General features: G+C 38.1%; 1 pseudogene; it reads right to left on the bottom strand.

Annotated features, from left to right (window-relative positions):
- Positions 1–2,954: 2,954 nt before the first annotated feature.
- On the bottom strand, positions 2,955–14,937 carry LOC141436124 (spondin-2-like; annotated as a pseudogene).
- Positions 14,938–15,555: the final 618 nt, after the last annotated feature.

The following is a 15,555-nucleotide window of genomic DNA, read 5'->3' as shown; positions in this document are numbered from 1 at the left end:
TAGCGAGAAACCATAACGTTGTAACTGTCAAATAAAAAAGGAGCAGTTAATTTTCTGCTTTTCAGGCACAGAACTACTTTTTTACTTTCCTTATAGTTTCATTTAATTCACTTATTTTTATGACGAACATATTTTAATCATCATAGCAATAATTAATTGAATCAGATTCAAAAGCACAAAAATAAATGCTATTGTATTTAAAAGTTGGTTAGGTTATAGTCTTAATACCACAAACAGAACTTTTCACGCTAAAACACACGAGTAATATTTTCGACGTTTCGACCACATTACAGTGGCCATAGTGAGTAGACACACGTCGTCGAGAAACGTCGAGGTAAATATTACTCGTGTGTTTTAGCGTGATAAGTCCTGTTTGTGGTATTTTGACATTATTTTGACCATGAGTGAAAGTCACGACAGTCTAAAACGTTGGTTAGGTAGTTTATAATTTACTCTATTTAATTTAGAATAATGAAAAAAGCCGTGGTGACCTAGTGGTTTGACCTATCGCCTCTCAAACAGTGTCGTGGGTTCAAACCCCGGCTCGCACCTCTGAGTTTTTTCAAATTCATGTGCGGAATTACATTGGAAATTTACCACGAGCTTTGCGGTGAAGGAAAACATCGTGAGGAAACCTGCAGAAACCTGCGAAGCAATTCAATGGTGCGTGTGAAGTTCCCAATCCGCACTGGGTCCGCGTGGGAACTATAGCCCAAGCCCTCTTGTTCTGAGAGGAGGCCTGTGCCCAGCAGCGGGACGTATATAGGCTGGGATGATGATGGATGATGAATTTAGAATCCGGTGTAGTTTTCGCTACACCAGCTCTCGGTCTATTTTCTTCGTCCATCCAATCGGAAACATCAATGGAGTGTCTCAGCGCGCGGCTCATACTAAACGCAGCAGATGACGCGGTGGGACCGAAAATTATTCGCAGACATGGCGCAGGCATTGTTGGAAGTGTTACGGGTTCTGGAACAAACACACCACGGGCCCACCCTTGTTCGCTGAGTAATATAGCTACAGGGTGGCTCATTTAGATCGGTCAGTATGGGAAAGTCTGAAACGATAAGACATACGAAGATCTGTTCTTGGAAACCATGTCATCGATTTTAGTAGCAAGAAAAACTGCATTCAAACATTAAAAAAAAACTTGTTCTCGGTACGGGAATCGAACCAGATCGTTTTGAAAAAAAAAAACTTAAGTACAATATTTCTATTTGGATATCAATAGTGTAGGTCATACATAAGCAATAAATGTTAATATGAAACACGATATCTAGAATGAATAAAATGCATTGCTTTCATATTCTTTAATAATGTAAGTTTTATTTAATGAACTAAAAAAATCTTTGCGGGTCGCGGGTGAGCAAAGAAATTCTTTTAGTTCAATTCCTGAGTTAAGTACAAGTTTTTTAAAATGTATGAATGCAGATTTTTTTTTGTTATTAAAATTGATGAAATTCCTAAGAAAGATCTTCGTATGTCTTATAGTTCAGACTTTCCCATACTGACCGATCTAAATGAGCCATCCTGTAGACTGGTTGACCAGATGTTAAAAACATTGCGGCCGTAACCCTAAATAGCAGTTTACGGCCAAATTACGGACAGTGCCTTAGTCATACGTCCCGCTGCTGGGCACAGGCCACCTCTCAGAAGGCTTGGGCCGTAGTTCCCACGCAGGCCCAGTGCGGATAGGAACTTCGCACACACCGTTGCATTTCTTCGTAGGTATGTGCAGGTTTCCTCACGATGTTTTTCTTCGCCGTAAAGCTAGTGGTAAGTTTCAATGTAATTTCGCATGTGAATTTCAAAAATACTCAGCCGGGGTTTGAACCCACGATTCTCTGCTTGGGAGCCCATAGATCAAACCACGAGGTCACCACGGTTTTTTTACAATAGACAAAAAATCAACCAGCTTTTAAATTTTACGTTGACATTACAGTCCATGTAAAATGTCTATCAAAATAATTTGGATTAAACAAGCTTATTTCGAGACACATTCATATTTAATGATTCAGAGGAGATGCTATTAATATTTAATTTATAATCTCGCCGATGCCACCGTTTTATTGGCGGGGGATCCCTATAAAAGTTCCTTCCCTTTACGACGTCTCACTGAAGTCCGACCTTGCTTTATGTGATTAAATTATTTAGTCTTGTGTGTCCACTTACTTCTAGATACTTAACTGTCTTGTTCATTATTTTCTTGTTCGATTGTGAAACTATTCATTCTTCCGTGGACCGCCAATGTTACTTCGATTGCATGTTTTTTTCGAATGCAAGTGTTGGAAAATAGTTGGAAATAATACGGTTGAGGGGCTATTCCAACTCAACTGAGAGCAATTCATAGTAGGGTAGAGTAGTTGCCCCAGAGTTATATTAAGCAGCAGGGATAAAAATAAAACAGATGCCATTCCTCGATCTTTAGAACTAGGACTATAAAAAAAACTCTCTACTTCTTCTTTTCTTTTTCAACCTTTTACCACCCAATGCTGAGTGTAGGTCTCTTCTAATGCACGCCATTCTTCCCGGTTTTGCGCCTTTCGCATCCAGTCCTTTCCGGCCACTCTAAAAAGGTCGTCGGTCCAACGCATCGGTTGCCACTCAGACCGATTATGTCCCACTTAATCTTGTTGAGCACCTCAGATTAAAAAAAAAACAGTTTCTTAAAAAAAAACTGTCCTTTTGCAAAACACATAGCCAATTCTTATTTTTAACGGTATCTAACTCTCCAACTAATAAAGCTTGGTAGTCAGTTCAACATAATCGAGCGCTTATTTTCCAACCAACCAAGCAACGTCGTATCTGGCCTCAATAAATTGCTTTAAAATCAACTTTATGTTAAGAACGATAGAGTGTTGATTTGTTGCACACGAATTGAGTAGATACGAGGTTCAGAAAGTACATGGACGATATTTTTTCCTCTCATTAGTAAGTGAAAAAGTTCAACGGTATTCAGGCAGTGACCAATAATACTGGTCATTTATTTGTATTAGAATAAAAAACAAACAAAAAACTAATTACTCCAATCAAAGTATTGGTAATTGCCGCAAGAGTTAACGTCGCCGCAGTGCTTGCGCTCTGTAAGAGCAGGACAGTCTCGGCCGTCTTTTTGTCTCGCTCGCACGACGGTTCGGGTGCGGAACTTGTCGCCAAAGCCGCAAGTCGCTGAGCACGGTGTCCAATTGCTCCACTCGGATACCAAGCAATCGTCAGCTGTAAAATTAAATAAAGATTGGTCTTAAGGCTGGCTGTCCACTAAAGCGGAGCAAGGTAGCGGAGCGGTCAGCAAGATAAAACTACATAAAATCTCCGCTAAACTTCTTCGCTCTTTTTGTTAGTGCACGGGGAGTTGGTAACAGTTTAAAATTCATATTTAAAAACCGGAAAGCGGAGCGAGTACCTACGCGGAAGGAGAAAGCGGGACGGAGAAACGAGCGTGAAGCAGCAGTGCTTGCATTGTTGTGTTTCGGCGTGGAGAGTAAGACAGCCGGTGAAATTACTGGCACGTGAGGTATCCCATCTTAGGCCTCTAGGTTGGCAACGTGTTTGCAATACCCCTGGTGTTGCAGATGTTTATGGGCGGTGGTGACCTCTTACCATCAGGAGACCCACTAGCTCGTTGCCGTCCAGTAGTATAAAAAAAAAAAAAAGAGCGCATGTGGGGGAGCGGAAGCTCCGCGAGTAGAAAACAGTCCGTGTTTTCGCTCCGCATTACTTTCTCGCTTCGCGCCTGTGGACAGACACAGTCCAGAATTTCGCTCCGCATTACTCCGATCCGCTGCCTCGCTCCACTCCAGTAGACACGCAGCCTTAAATTTGAATTTTGAGTTCCCTTAAGAGGTTAAGTGGAATAGTATAATGCGTTTGCCATATTAATCCTTTGTTTCACTACTGTCTCTCTGTTGCCACGATACCTCTTATAATATGTGATAGATATTTTCATTGCTGTCTCTGTTTATTTTATTCAACAAGATTTTTCTCATAAGCGCAATTTACTGTCATCTTGTTACTAACGTTGTATCTTGTTCACCGCATGATGCAGACGGGACCTGAAGTGCCGTGGCAGATGCTTCCCCAGACCCATTCTGTGACCTTGGGCTACAGCCAGTACCACGTCATCCATGTTTTTGAGTGCACTATCGAATTCAGCTTCTGTTGTCGACCTGGAAAAACTTACAAGCTCTTATAATATGTAGGTAATAAGAAACGACTTAGCGCGCGCCCCTGAGATATCTCTATTGTTGAAGTAGTTAAAGAAAGTTTTTTTTTGTAACTTAGACATTTTATTTAAAGCAATTATTTTCAACTTACGATGTTGGTGCCCTTGTCACAACTTCGACATTATTTTCTGGCAAGTTTGGTTGCGGAGTACCGAAGGGCTCTTCCTCCAAGTCCTTCAGTTCGTTAAGGGAATTCTTCGTAGTCATTTCTCCAAAAGAGTCATCGGAAATATTCTCATTTTTGGTAGCCCTTTGCGCTCGTTTTTCTTTCGCATTTTATTCAATAGTTCTCTTCGGGCAAGATTATTAATATCTCTTGTAGAATATGCTTTTACCTGAAAAGTTATCAATAAAGTTATACATATACAAAAATTAACATAAGTAAATAATTTATTTAGTGAGTGACTTTCTGTGAAAGCTTCTGGTGGTTCATCCTTTTTGGCAATAAATATTTTTTACAAGAATATACAAATTAAATTAACCTCCCAGATGAAATCTTTTCATGTTGACTGTAGTCAATTTGCATACCAACAATTTTGCCACACAGAAAAAGCTAGATTTTATCTCGCTTTCAGCCACAAAAGACTGACTTGTATGAATAGGACGGCATATCTACGCTCACATTTTGCAATAAAATGGGTTGTGCGCGTGGCTGGCTACTGACTAAAGTGCTATTTCAGGCTCTGCTAGTTGTTACCTTAGTAAACTCCACTTTGGCGATCGTCGGCAGTTCTCTTAGCTGTGGATAATAGAATCCTGAAGCCGGATGGTTCGGGTGCCGAGGTTTATGACGGAACACTGCTTCTGGAGGCGTGGTGTCCCAGCGAGGAGCTGTGAAAGTCAAGCCACTGGCAGCTCCTGCGTCGAGGGGATCCAGCTATTAAGGATGAATAGACTGTTAATCTTGGCTTCAACGATACAGGGATGTTAACAAGTAAACAAGTGAATCTAGTGGTAATTTAAGTAATCCCTGATTACTCTCGCCTAAAATAGTATAGAGAAAAATGTTTGTGTTATATGTTTATAAATTTGTCAGTGTGACTAACTTAAAAAATATATAATTGTACAAAACTATATAATTCTTGCTTGACTTCCTCTAAGTCGTCACAGTCTGGACAGAGTCGTGATCGTCGGTTGTAGATTGGTTGCAAACCTTCATTACGAGTTGCTTGAGATAATAATTTGATGATTTTACCTTGTCTTCTACACCGCAGAATTAGAATCCGAGGTCTGTTTGGGCAATCCCCACTGAAAAACAGCGTTGTGGCTTGCCGCAACATTATGCTGAGTGGGTCCCAATTTATACTATTCGATGTTTTTTTTAATTATTATTTCATCCTAATGTGTTTTTTCTGTGTATCGAATATGTGTAAATAAATTTCTCTCTCTCTCTCTCTCTCTCTCAATAGCTTACAATACAATAACTCTTTATTGCATACCAACACATAGCAAGCAGTAAAGAAAACACAGGTATTTCAGAGACTTTCTGAGGTAAGCAATAGGCGGCCTTATCGCTTTAGAGCGATCTCACATCAGGCTTACTTTCATATCAGGTCGCTTAGTTACCCACGAGAAGAGAGGGGTACCTACACCCCATTCTAAAACCGGGAGCGGCATGGGTAAGGTAACTTAGGCTATTTTTTACTCCAGAAAAGTACAAATTTCCCACGGGATGTAGACAAAATCACAGATATGCGCTTAGTATTCTGTACTTACGTCTAACGTGACCTCATCCACCCAAGAAGAATCAACGCAAAGGTTAATGCTGTCCACTCCAACGAACCAATCCGGAGACGGTATTATACGCGCCATCAGAGAAACCTGAAAGAAAAAACAAAATTCGTATGAATGGCTGCGACCTGCTTTATTGCTCAGTGGATCAGTTTTAATTAGCCCAATCAAATGGGCACAGCGACAAAATAATATTCTGGCGCAAAATGCTGAACATTTTCTATTTGTGTGTAATGTCGTGAAATTAATATTAGGTAATATAAGACCTATCACGGAAAGACATAACCAAATGCTCGGGTAGCAGAGCTACTCCACAATGCTAATTGCCTACTAACCGCGCACGAAAGCACACGAATCCAGGGGGGATGCTTCGTAATTTGAAGTCGGAAGTTCGTGTCATGTTGTCTTTCTTATACTGCTGTTAAACACTATTAGTCTGAGCATGACGGCATGATATAAATTTCGAAAATCAATTTTAGTTGTTATAGTTATTTACTTTTCAAAATTACTTCGGCAGCTGCAGAAATGTGTTTGTATTTTAGTTTACGTATAACTCTTTATTGTACATAAAAAATATGAAAATAATAGTTAACAAGAGAAAAGAGATGTAAAAACGCGAACTTATCCCTTAAAGGGATCTCTTTAACGTTAACTTGACATGACATGGCTGTTTGATATAGCTGGTAGATAAAGATAATAATGTGATCTTCTATTTTATGAGCAGATATAACCCGTAAGCCACAGACTTTTTCAGTTTGACCGGATAGAGGGTAAGTGGCTTGAAGGGTGCTCATCAATAAGGTACTCCATTTACAATAGCTAAGGGTGCTTCTAGTGATCCGACCTTGGATTCAAGGATCACAAGGTTTCGGAAGTTTGGAATAAAACGTATAATTAATGAATGAACTCTGAATACTGGAAAATCTTTACTTAGAAAAGTACTTAATCAATTTTCCGGTAGAGCTAGGTCGTGGCGTGGTAGGTATCGTAAAGGAAAATCAAGCTTTTCATATCCTATAGCAAGTTTCATTTCATTTCATTCATTCATTTCATTTCATTTCATTTCATTTCATTCATTCATTTCATTCATTCATTTCATTTCATTTCATTCATTTCATTTAATTTCATTTCAAATCTTTATTTTGGAGGAATAATAGCGAAAGTTTAAAATATTGTACTATTATTTGTGGTAACAAATGCCAGTGTAGGTAATACATAATTATACATACTTTAAATTGTTCAGGGTACCTATTGTAGTTTAAAAGATATTATAGCTACGTGACAAAGAAACAACGCAGCTTAATGGTCCCTTGCACGGAAGAATAAAAACAAGTGGAAGTGCTATGTAGGTGCAGCGTGCGTGCCACAAGTAAGCGGAGGTACGTTTACTCGATGACAGTCGTGTTCAACTTTGCGTAGAGTATGATCACGTTTAGAAGTGTCGCGACATTCCTTGTTTTACAGTAATTATGCCGTATTGCTCAATTCTGGAATGTAAAAATGATAGCAGGAAAAAAAACTTACTAATGGAGGATTACCTACGTCATCGAGTAAGCGTACCGCCCCGCTTACTTGTGGCATGCAACACTGCACCTACATAGCACTTCCACTTGTTTTTATTCTTCCGTGGTCCCTTGGCACAATTTGGGTACGGAATTCTAAAAACAAGCAATTCACACTTCTGAGACTCTATAAATTAATGCCTCCCTTCCTCGTATCTCGGGGGAAGAGCCTTCAAAAGTTATATGGCATAATTACGTATGGAAATTTCATGTTCATGTCAGACTATTAAATAGTGAATCCACTGTTTAGTTAACAAGTCTTGGTTGGCTAAGTAAGGGCAAGCTGTCATACAGCCGCCAAACACCTTAGCTCAGAGGGGTAAAATTTGAAAGGGATCCCTGTGTTTAAACTTCCCCAAAAATCTAAAAAGTATAGTAAAAAGATTTAAATTTAAAATTTCTATTAGTAGTATCTATTCTGCTCTATTGCCTGTGTACAATTTTTCAGAAAAACCAGAAATCTTAGGTGAACAGTACAAAATGTACTTACTTGATTTTATTTTAATTGTTTAATTAAATTAGTTTTTTTTTCCACATAAATTGTGATATACTGCGACCATCAGTTTAAGAAGCGATAAATCAACCCACTAGACCACGTTTTTCCTATCGACTCTACAATGCCCTACTGTTAAGACAGTGCTCCAATTCTCACCAAGCTATGTTCTCCATTGACAAACACCATGTTCTCCGTCACGCCGACACCTTTGCCAATCGCCGGTGCGGAGAACTGATCGTAGACCTTGGGTTCATCGTCTCCTTCGTCCACCAAATCGTCCAGTTTGCCAGTCTGTGCAAATTGACGGACGGACGGGCGTGCCGTCTCACCGATGCGGAAGAGCGCGTAGGATGTATTGTGAGATTGACCTGGAAAGAAGTTTGTTTTAGTAGGTAATGGAGATTATGTGACTGTTTTGCAGGTGGCAGGACCTTGTGCAAGGTCCGCCCGGAGTGCTACCATCATCTTGCTCGCTAATCCTGCCGTGAAGCAGCAGTGCTTGCACTGTTGTGTTTCGGCGTGGAGAGTAAGACAGCCGGTAAAATTGCTGGCACTTAAGGTATCCCATCTCAGGCCTCTAGGTTGGCAACGCATCTGCAATACCCCTGGTGTTGCAGATGTCAATGGACGGCGGTGATCTCTTACCATCAGGAGACCCACTTGCGCGTTTGCCATCAAGTCGAATAAAAAAAGGCTACGTTTCTACCAGAAGTGTGCGAGGTTGCGAGGCATGTGTTTTTCATGAACGGATATAAATGCTTCATTTATGTTCCTATCTGCACTCCGATGAGCTGTTTCCATTAGAACTAGAGCTAGACCTCGAGCTTCATAGTCAGTGAACTAAAACAATTACTTTGCTCACCCGCGACCTTATGATAGCTACCTACGTTTATATAATATATGCGTGTTCATGCAGTTCCTCCACCTCCACACTGTAAGAACACACACAAACCCATCTATCACCACCACCACGCTACACTGACGCGTTTCGAACTCAACCAGCGGGCAGCAGGTGGTAGGACCTTTTGCAAGGTCCGCCTGGATTGCTACCACCATCTTGCTCGCTAATCCTGCCGCGAACCAGCAGTGCTTGCACTGTTGTATTTCGGCGCGGAGAGTAAGACAGCCGGTGCAATTACTGGCACTTGAGATATCCCATCTTAGGCCTCTAGGTTGGCAACGCATCTGCAATACCCCTGGTGTTGCAGATGTTTATGGGCGGTGGTGATCTCTTACCGTCAGGAGACCCACATGATCGTTTGCCATCCAGTCGAATAAAAAAAAAAATAAGAAAAAAACCAGAGCTCATCTTCAGAGAAACACAACCGTACACCATGCTACCACATGTTAGAATAACCAGTTCATAGTCAGGTTCTATAACACGGCTATCCTGCCGTCAAATATTGTATTTCAGCGATCCTTTCCCAATTTCAATTGTGGTCACAGCTTTTTCAATATGGCCGAAACGTTGAGTAAAAGAATTTAATATCCGTGATTAAGCCCCAAGATTCTATATAAATAAAATTACAGCACGATTATTAGGAGTTAACACTTGACAGATGGGCGTGCCTTCAGTCAATTTTCAACTTTGACGTCATACAAATAAAATAGTTTTTACATAATCTGTAAACGTGGGTAGCGGTATACTAAAAATGGCTTTATTTGTATGACGTCAAAGTTGAAAATGAAGGCGCGCCCATCTGTCAAGTGTTAACTTCAAGTAATCTTACTGTACCGTGCTACAAAACGCTACAAACTTTTAATAAAGAAAATATGTAAAGCTTACTCTTTTTATGGCTAATTTAGGATCGAATTAATTTAACAGCACCGTTAAACCTTTCTAAGTTAACATCCTGCTATAATTAGGAAAGAGCGCTCATAAAGACGAAGCAATAGCTTTATTTGCATATCGCAACTGGACGATAAAAGCTAAGGTGGGCTTTAATCGCTTGGGGTTGTCTTTGAGAGGTTAATAGCTCTTATCTGTTATTTGATACAAAGTGACTTAAAAACAAATATTTATTCAGAATCTCATCCAAGTAGAGGATAAAGCCTCTAGCAGGCAGGATATGGCGCTTCTTTATGTATTGCTGTCTATCAACTTTATTACCCATAACCGCAATAAAGACATTTTGATTTTTGATTTTTGATTTTGAAAGTATTTCAAAATATCTTTGATATAAATTCTAATATAATTCTTCGAACTAAAATAATTTTGTCTCATGTATGTACACAACGAATGAAAAATTACCGTGAAAGAGCTAAGAGTACGGTATTAGTATCAATTTCAGGATTCGTTAATCTCTAATTACGACTCTATAGCTCACGCAGGGACAAAACTCAGGTTAATTTTACATATAATTAGGTTATTTTTAGAATAGTTTTTACTTCAATACCTTCTTTTTTTTTTGCTCTACGTAACACCTTTCTCAGTTTCAAAGACAGTTTTAATATTATACACAAACAATTCTTAAAATATAAAACTTATGAATCTCTTTATGTTTTTCTTTTAGGAAAGTTTTAAGAATCCGTATTTAGAATGAAATAAAAAGAACGACTTTTGGTACTTGTCATGGCGGTTTGTTTAGGGTTTGTGCTAGTGTCGCCTCCTGCGCAGACCTTTGTTCCTATTGTTAAGTTCTGTCATTCTGTTTATATTTCCGTCCATCCGGTTCGTATGTCACACGAATTTTACTCAAAAATTTCAAGAAGTATTATTGATTAAATTTTGACCATATAATATATGTAGGTGTTTTCCCCATACTTAGTTTGGGGAGGGGGGGGGAGTAAAATAGTTTTAACCAAAATTATTATATAATTGCATGTACAGAGGTGGATTTTAGAAAATTTTACTTATACTTAAGTATATATGTCTTTTGAAATATTGTATATCCTACATCACTTCGTAGTTGTCTAAAAACACGCGTTTCCTTTGAGATAGTCCAATATAACATGCAATTTGTATTTGTGTTATATATGTTGTTTGCATTTATAACGCACATTTTACATTAGGGAGCAATCTTAGCTAGAAAGCCCCATGATCAAATGTAAAAAGCTCAAAGCCATTTATAATTTTCACGAGTCCCCAAAAAGCTGTTCATTCCCTTCCAAAGTTCCCCACAAAACGTAATTTATTTACGATGCACCAACTTTTCAAATCCTTACAAATCCCCCCTTCCTGTATTTGCACAAAAAATGACGCCAACTCGCACAAAACAAATTATATTTGTGTGCAGCATACAACTTCATCCTGTGACATAACTATTTGATACTGTAAACGGCTAGGGCTGTGGGTGTTTATTTAGAGATTATGTGAAATATAACCATTAAAAACTTTGTGTCGTACAATACGTAATATAATACGTGCTGAAGTTTTGCGACCTCTGTCCATTTATTATCGGATGTTTGCTAGCTTTCATTCAAATTTATATTTAGGTTTAAGTGACCTAAAGTTTTAAGCTGATTGATTATTATTTTATGATACGCTACCAAATATTAGTTTTTGTAATAAATAAATAAATAAATAGGAATTACGATTACTTAATTGTTATTTTACTTTTACAATTCTAGGTTTCGAACTCACAAAGGTGAATCTTGAAGCTTGTTTATGTACCCCAATATGGCTGGTAAAGCCAAACTATGTTTTAAAGGTCCTATTATAGTTTAAAGTTTAATTGGACAAGCAATGTATTGCGGAATACGTCAACGTTACTAAAAATACCTAATAAAAACGGGTTTATGGTACCATTACCCGGTAATTCCAAGATACAATTCTAACAAAAAACATTCTATTTTAACCCGAAGAAGTTAAAATTAAGCTTTTTAAGGAGATTTTTGTGGCTCGTACATTATCAAAAAGTTAGTCTTTTGAGTCGTCTAATGAAAATGAATGAAAGCGCAGTTCAGAATTAACGTACAAAGTGTATCGAAGTGTATTGCATTCTGACGGCTAATTAAAAGTAAGTTGATTGATGATTGTTAATTGGTGGCGTCAATAAACCTATTATATTTATGTTGCACTTAATATGGGTGTCTCTCACTCACTCGGAATAATCCTACTTCCATAATCTCATCTCACCGAGTATTTTCTTAACCTCGGCCGAGCGCCATCCCTGCTTTCCCTCTTTTTGATTGAAAACAGACAAAAGACGTTTTTTGCTCGAAAAGGACAAAATGCCTTTCAAATGCCCGCGTAGAGATTTATATCCCGGGATAATTCAATATCGCCTTTCATAAAATAATGGAGACGATCGTCCCAGCTTAAAAAGATGTTTTAGATGCCGGGTGTTTTTACGGACTTTATTAAAGCACATCATTCTCATAATTATTCGTAATGTTTGTTTCCGAATTTATTAAATTAAATGTAAGTAGGTACATAATTTTTTGTTGCAAGTTTTTGTTAAAAAAAAACAATTTTTATAAGTGCAATAAGGTCTAAGTGCTCTATATAAGTCATAAGGTCTCTAGCCGAATTTCATTATTTCGTATCGACGCAAAATGCCCTATAAAGTAGGTTATTTTTCTACTTCCCGACGTTCCTGTCTGAAAGAACTATTCTCTCTTTCAAGATAGGATCAGCCAAATATATGGTCTACCACCCTAAAGTTGATAATCGTTTGCATGTCATAAAACAATAATGCCAATACATACGTACGTATACGTGTCTTTCAACTTGAAAATTCAACTTTAGCGACATATTAATTTGATAGGAATTTGTTCAAAAATTAATTTGGTTGATGGTACCTATCTTAAATTTTTTATATTAATTCCAAATACTTACAGACAAACAACAATTATCTTATTTAAGAAAACCGTTATGAGTGAAGGCTTTTGAGATACTGAATTTTTATACTATACTGTTCTAAATATTTCAAAATAATAAAGTTACGTAGTCCCTACCAAGTGATAACTGCTGAAATCCGAAGAAGGTATTCGAACTAGAAAGTACTAATAAAAGTAAGACGAGCTGCAGTAACAATCTGTCTGTAAAACTGCACCCAATAAACCATTTACTCGACTTTTATTTCCGTAGTGTTAGTAAAACTGAGCAGTAAAATCCTACAAAAGTTCAACGACTTGTACGACTAAGAAACTGGGCTATTTTTCCGCACCGTAGGTAATCAGGTCATCAGATAGCGCTTTGGAGGTAAAAGACAAATAAATACCACCTTATCTTAAGCGCACGAAATGTCTCTTAACTGCTTCAAGCAGATATCACGACAAACTTAACTTTGCCGACATCAGCGGCCCGACGTTAAACAACAAACGTAATTCTAGTACGTGACCACATCAATTTCCTATTTCACCGTTCACATAAGTAACTTTGTCGTGATATAAGACGAAACTTCTTATTTTTACTGTCCTACGCCATATTGGACTGTTTCATTAATTACGTTAAATGAAAATACGACACACGGAGTAGCCAATTGGATTTTATCTACGAGACCGCAATCTTTTTGCTGCTGTTGAGGAATTCTTTCACTATTTAAGTTACTATCTATATCTATACTGTCATACTTAACAATATTGTTGTGTCTTGTGTAGTGTTTTTTATTGCTGTGTTGTGAATAAATGTTTTTTTTTTCGTTATTTTGTTTTAGATAAACAACTTGTTCTTTTGGCAGTCGTTATTTGAGATGGATTCGTTAAAAATAGTTTTGCAATGACGTGTGTTCTTTTATTTGCAGATTTAGAGTGTAACGGATTGGAATTTGGCACAATATATTTTTGTAAATGTTACCGAATGAAAAAAAACACTCGTTACAATTAATAACCTAACCATAAAAATTTCATTTTTAATGCAAGCTTTTTTTGCTGACTGTACTTTTTGTTGACTGTACTTGCATTGTCACCCAAACTACATTTGTATACCAAATTTAAAGTCGATGCTATTAACCTGTTGAAGAGTTCCGTCCTGCGGAGACGATCCTGGCCGGACTACCAGAATGACACTACTAGAGTAGTATATTGTCACGTGATTTACATAAGTATGCCAAATTTTAAGTCAATCCGACTACTGGAAGTTGGTCGAATTTTACTTTCAAGATTTGACTACAAACAGACAGACAGACAGACAGACAACGGGACAGGTGAAACTAAATAAAAGCTCGTAAAAAGATACTTAGTTTATAGAGGTAAATCTTAGATCTTTTAGAAATATACATAGATTGACAATAAGTACTAACCTAACTTTGACTTGGTAAAGCTGTGGTAGCAAAACTTATTTAGATGACTACGTGGAGTCTTAATGTTAAAGTATAAAAACAAAATTAAAAAAAAACACAGATATACAAATCGTTTCTTTGCTACTACAAGGAAAGAAAAAGTTTCTTTCTAACGCATTTATTAATAAAAATTAGGTACCTAAAGGTTGCCTAGTACATAACGCGAGCTTTGCTTAATTTGGGACTACATAAATTAGTGTAAATTGTCCCATGATATAACTTTTATTAATCATTAAGTACATCAAACGCTGTCTGTCTTCTGGGAACTATGCCGTCAACTAAACTGGCATTTTTAAAGATATTTTATTTTTGATTGATTTAGTTGTTCTGTAAATGTATGGTTATATGTCTACATAGGTATCTTTATAAGTTAGTTATAATTATCCTTGAAAAGAAACTACTCATTTTACTTACCAAATACCTGTGACCACTGCGCTCTAGGTCGATATTGCGGGTAGTCCTTTGGAAAAGTCTCTTCGGACCACAGGGTCCTTACTGTCACTTTGTACGCTGCCACGTCATTATCATCACACCCTAAGCTCAAGCCGAATAAAAAAACCAAGATGGTGGCCACTCGCCACATGGTTCCCATCCTGGGCAGTAGTGTTTTGTTTAAAACTTTTATTTCCCGGTTTGTTTTTCGTTGAAACGTCCGGTCGTGCGTACGCGGCGGTAGGATGCGGTTGACTTTTCTATTTCGGTATGAAGTCGTCGCTGGACTAAAATAAATACGGAGCAACGTTCGCGTATTATTTTGTGAAATTGGATGGGAATGTATGTGGGGATTCTGGTATTCAATGATGGATTATGGTTGGTAGAGCAGAGCGGTAAAGAGGATTAAGGCAGATTAAGAAATTGATAAGAAAACATGTTTTTATTTTCCTGTTATGTTTATGTTGAAGAGTGTATTTATGTGGGCCAAGTAGTCTCTTTCGGTAGGTAACCGACAGAATAAATTTAGCTAATGGTAAAAATGAAAATTCCAAGGTTAAGTTTGTCAAACAGCGAAAGAAGGGAGCGTAATAGGTGGGAAAAGAAAAGTCAGAATCCGGAAAACCACGCTGCGCTTCTAAACAAGCATAGCCAACATCGGGAAAAAGACTGCTTAATGTAAATGTAAATGTGGAAATGTGCCTGGGCTGCATTACGCCTGCTGGTTGCGTCCACAAAGGCAGGCTCACAATGCCACTTGATGTGTGCCAGAGAGCGGTCAACGACGATGAAGCAGACAGAAGGAAGAGGATGATGGAGGATGGGGGAGGGAAGGGGTTGGGGGACGGGAGAATTTTAATGAACGTATACGCAAAGGACTGGCCTTA

This window comes from Choristoneura fumiferana, chromosome 16, assembly GCF_025370935.1.
Source record: "Choristoneura fumiferana chromosome 16, NRCan_CFum_1, whole genome shotgun sequence".
Classification (NCBI taxonomy): domain Eukaryota; kingdom Metazoa; phylum Arthropoda; class Insecta; order Lepidoptera; family Tortricidae; genus Choristoneura; species Choristoneura fumiferana.
This window is presented reverse-complemented; position numbering and strand designations above follow the sequence as displayed.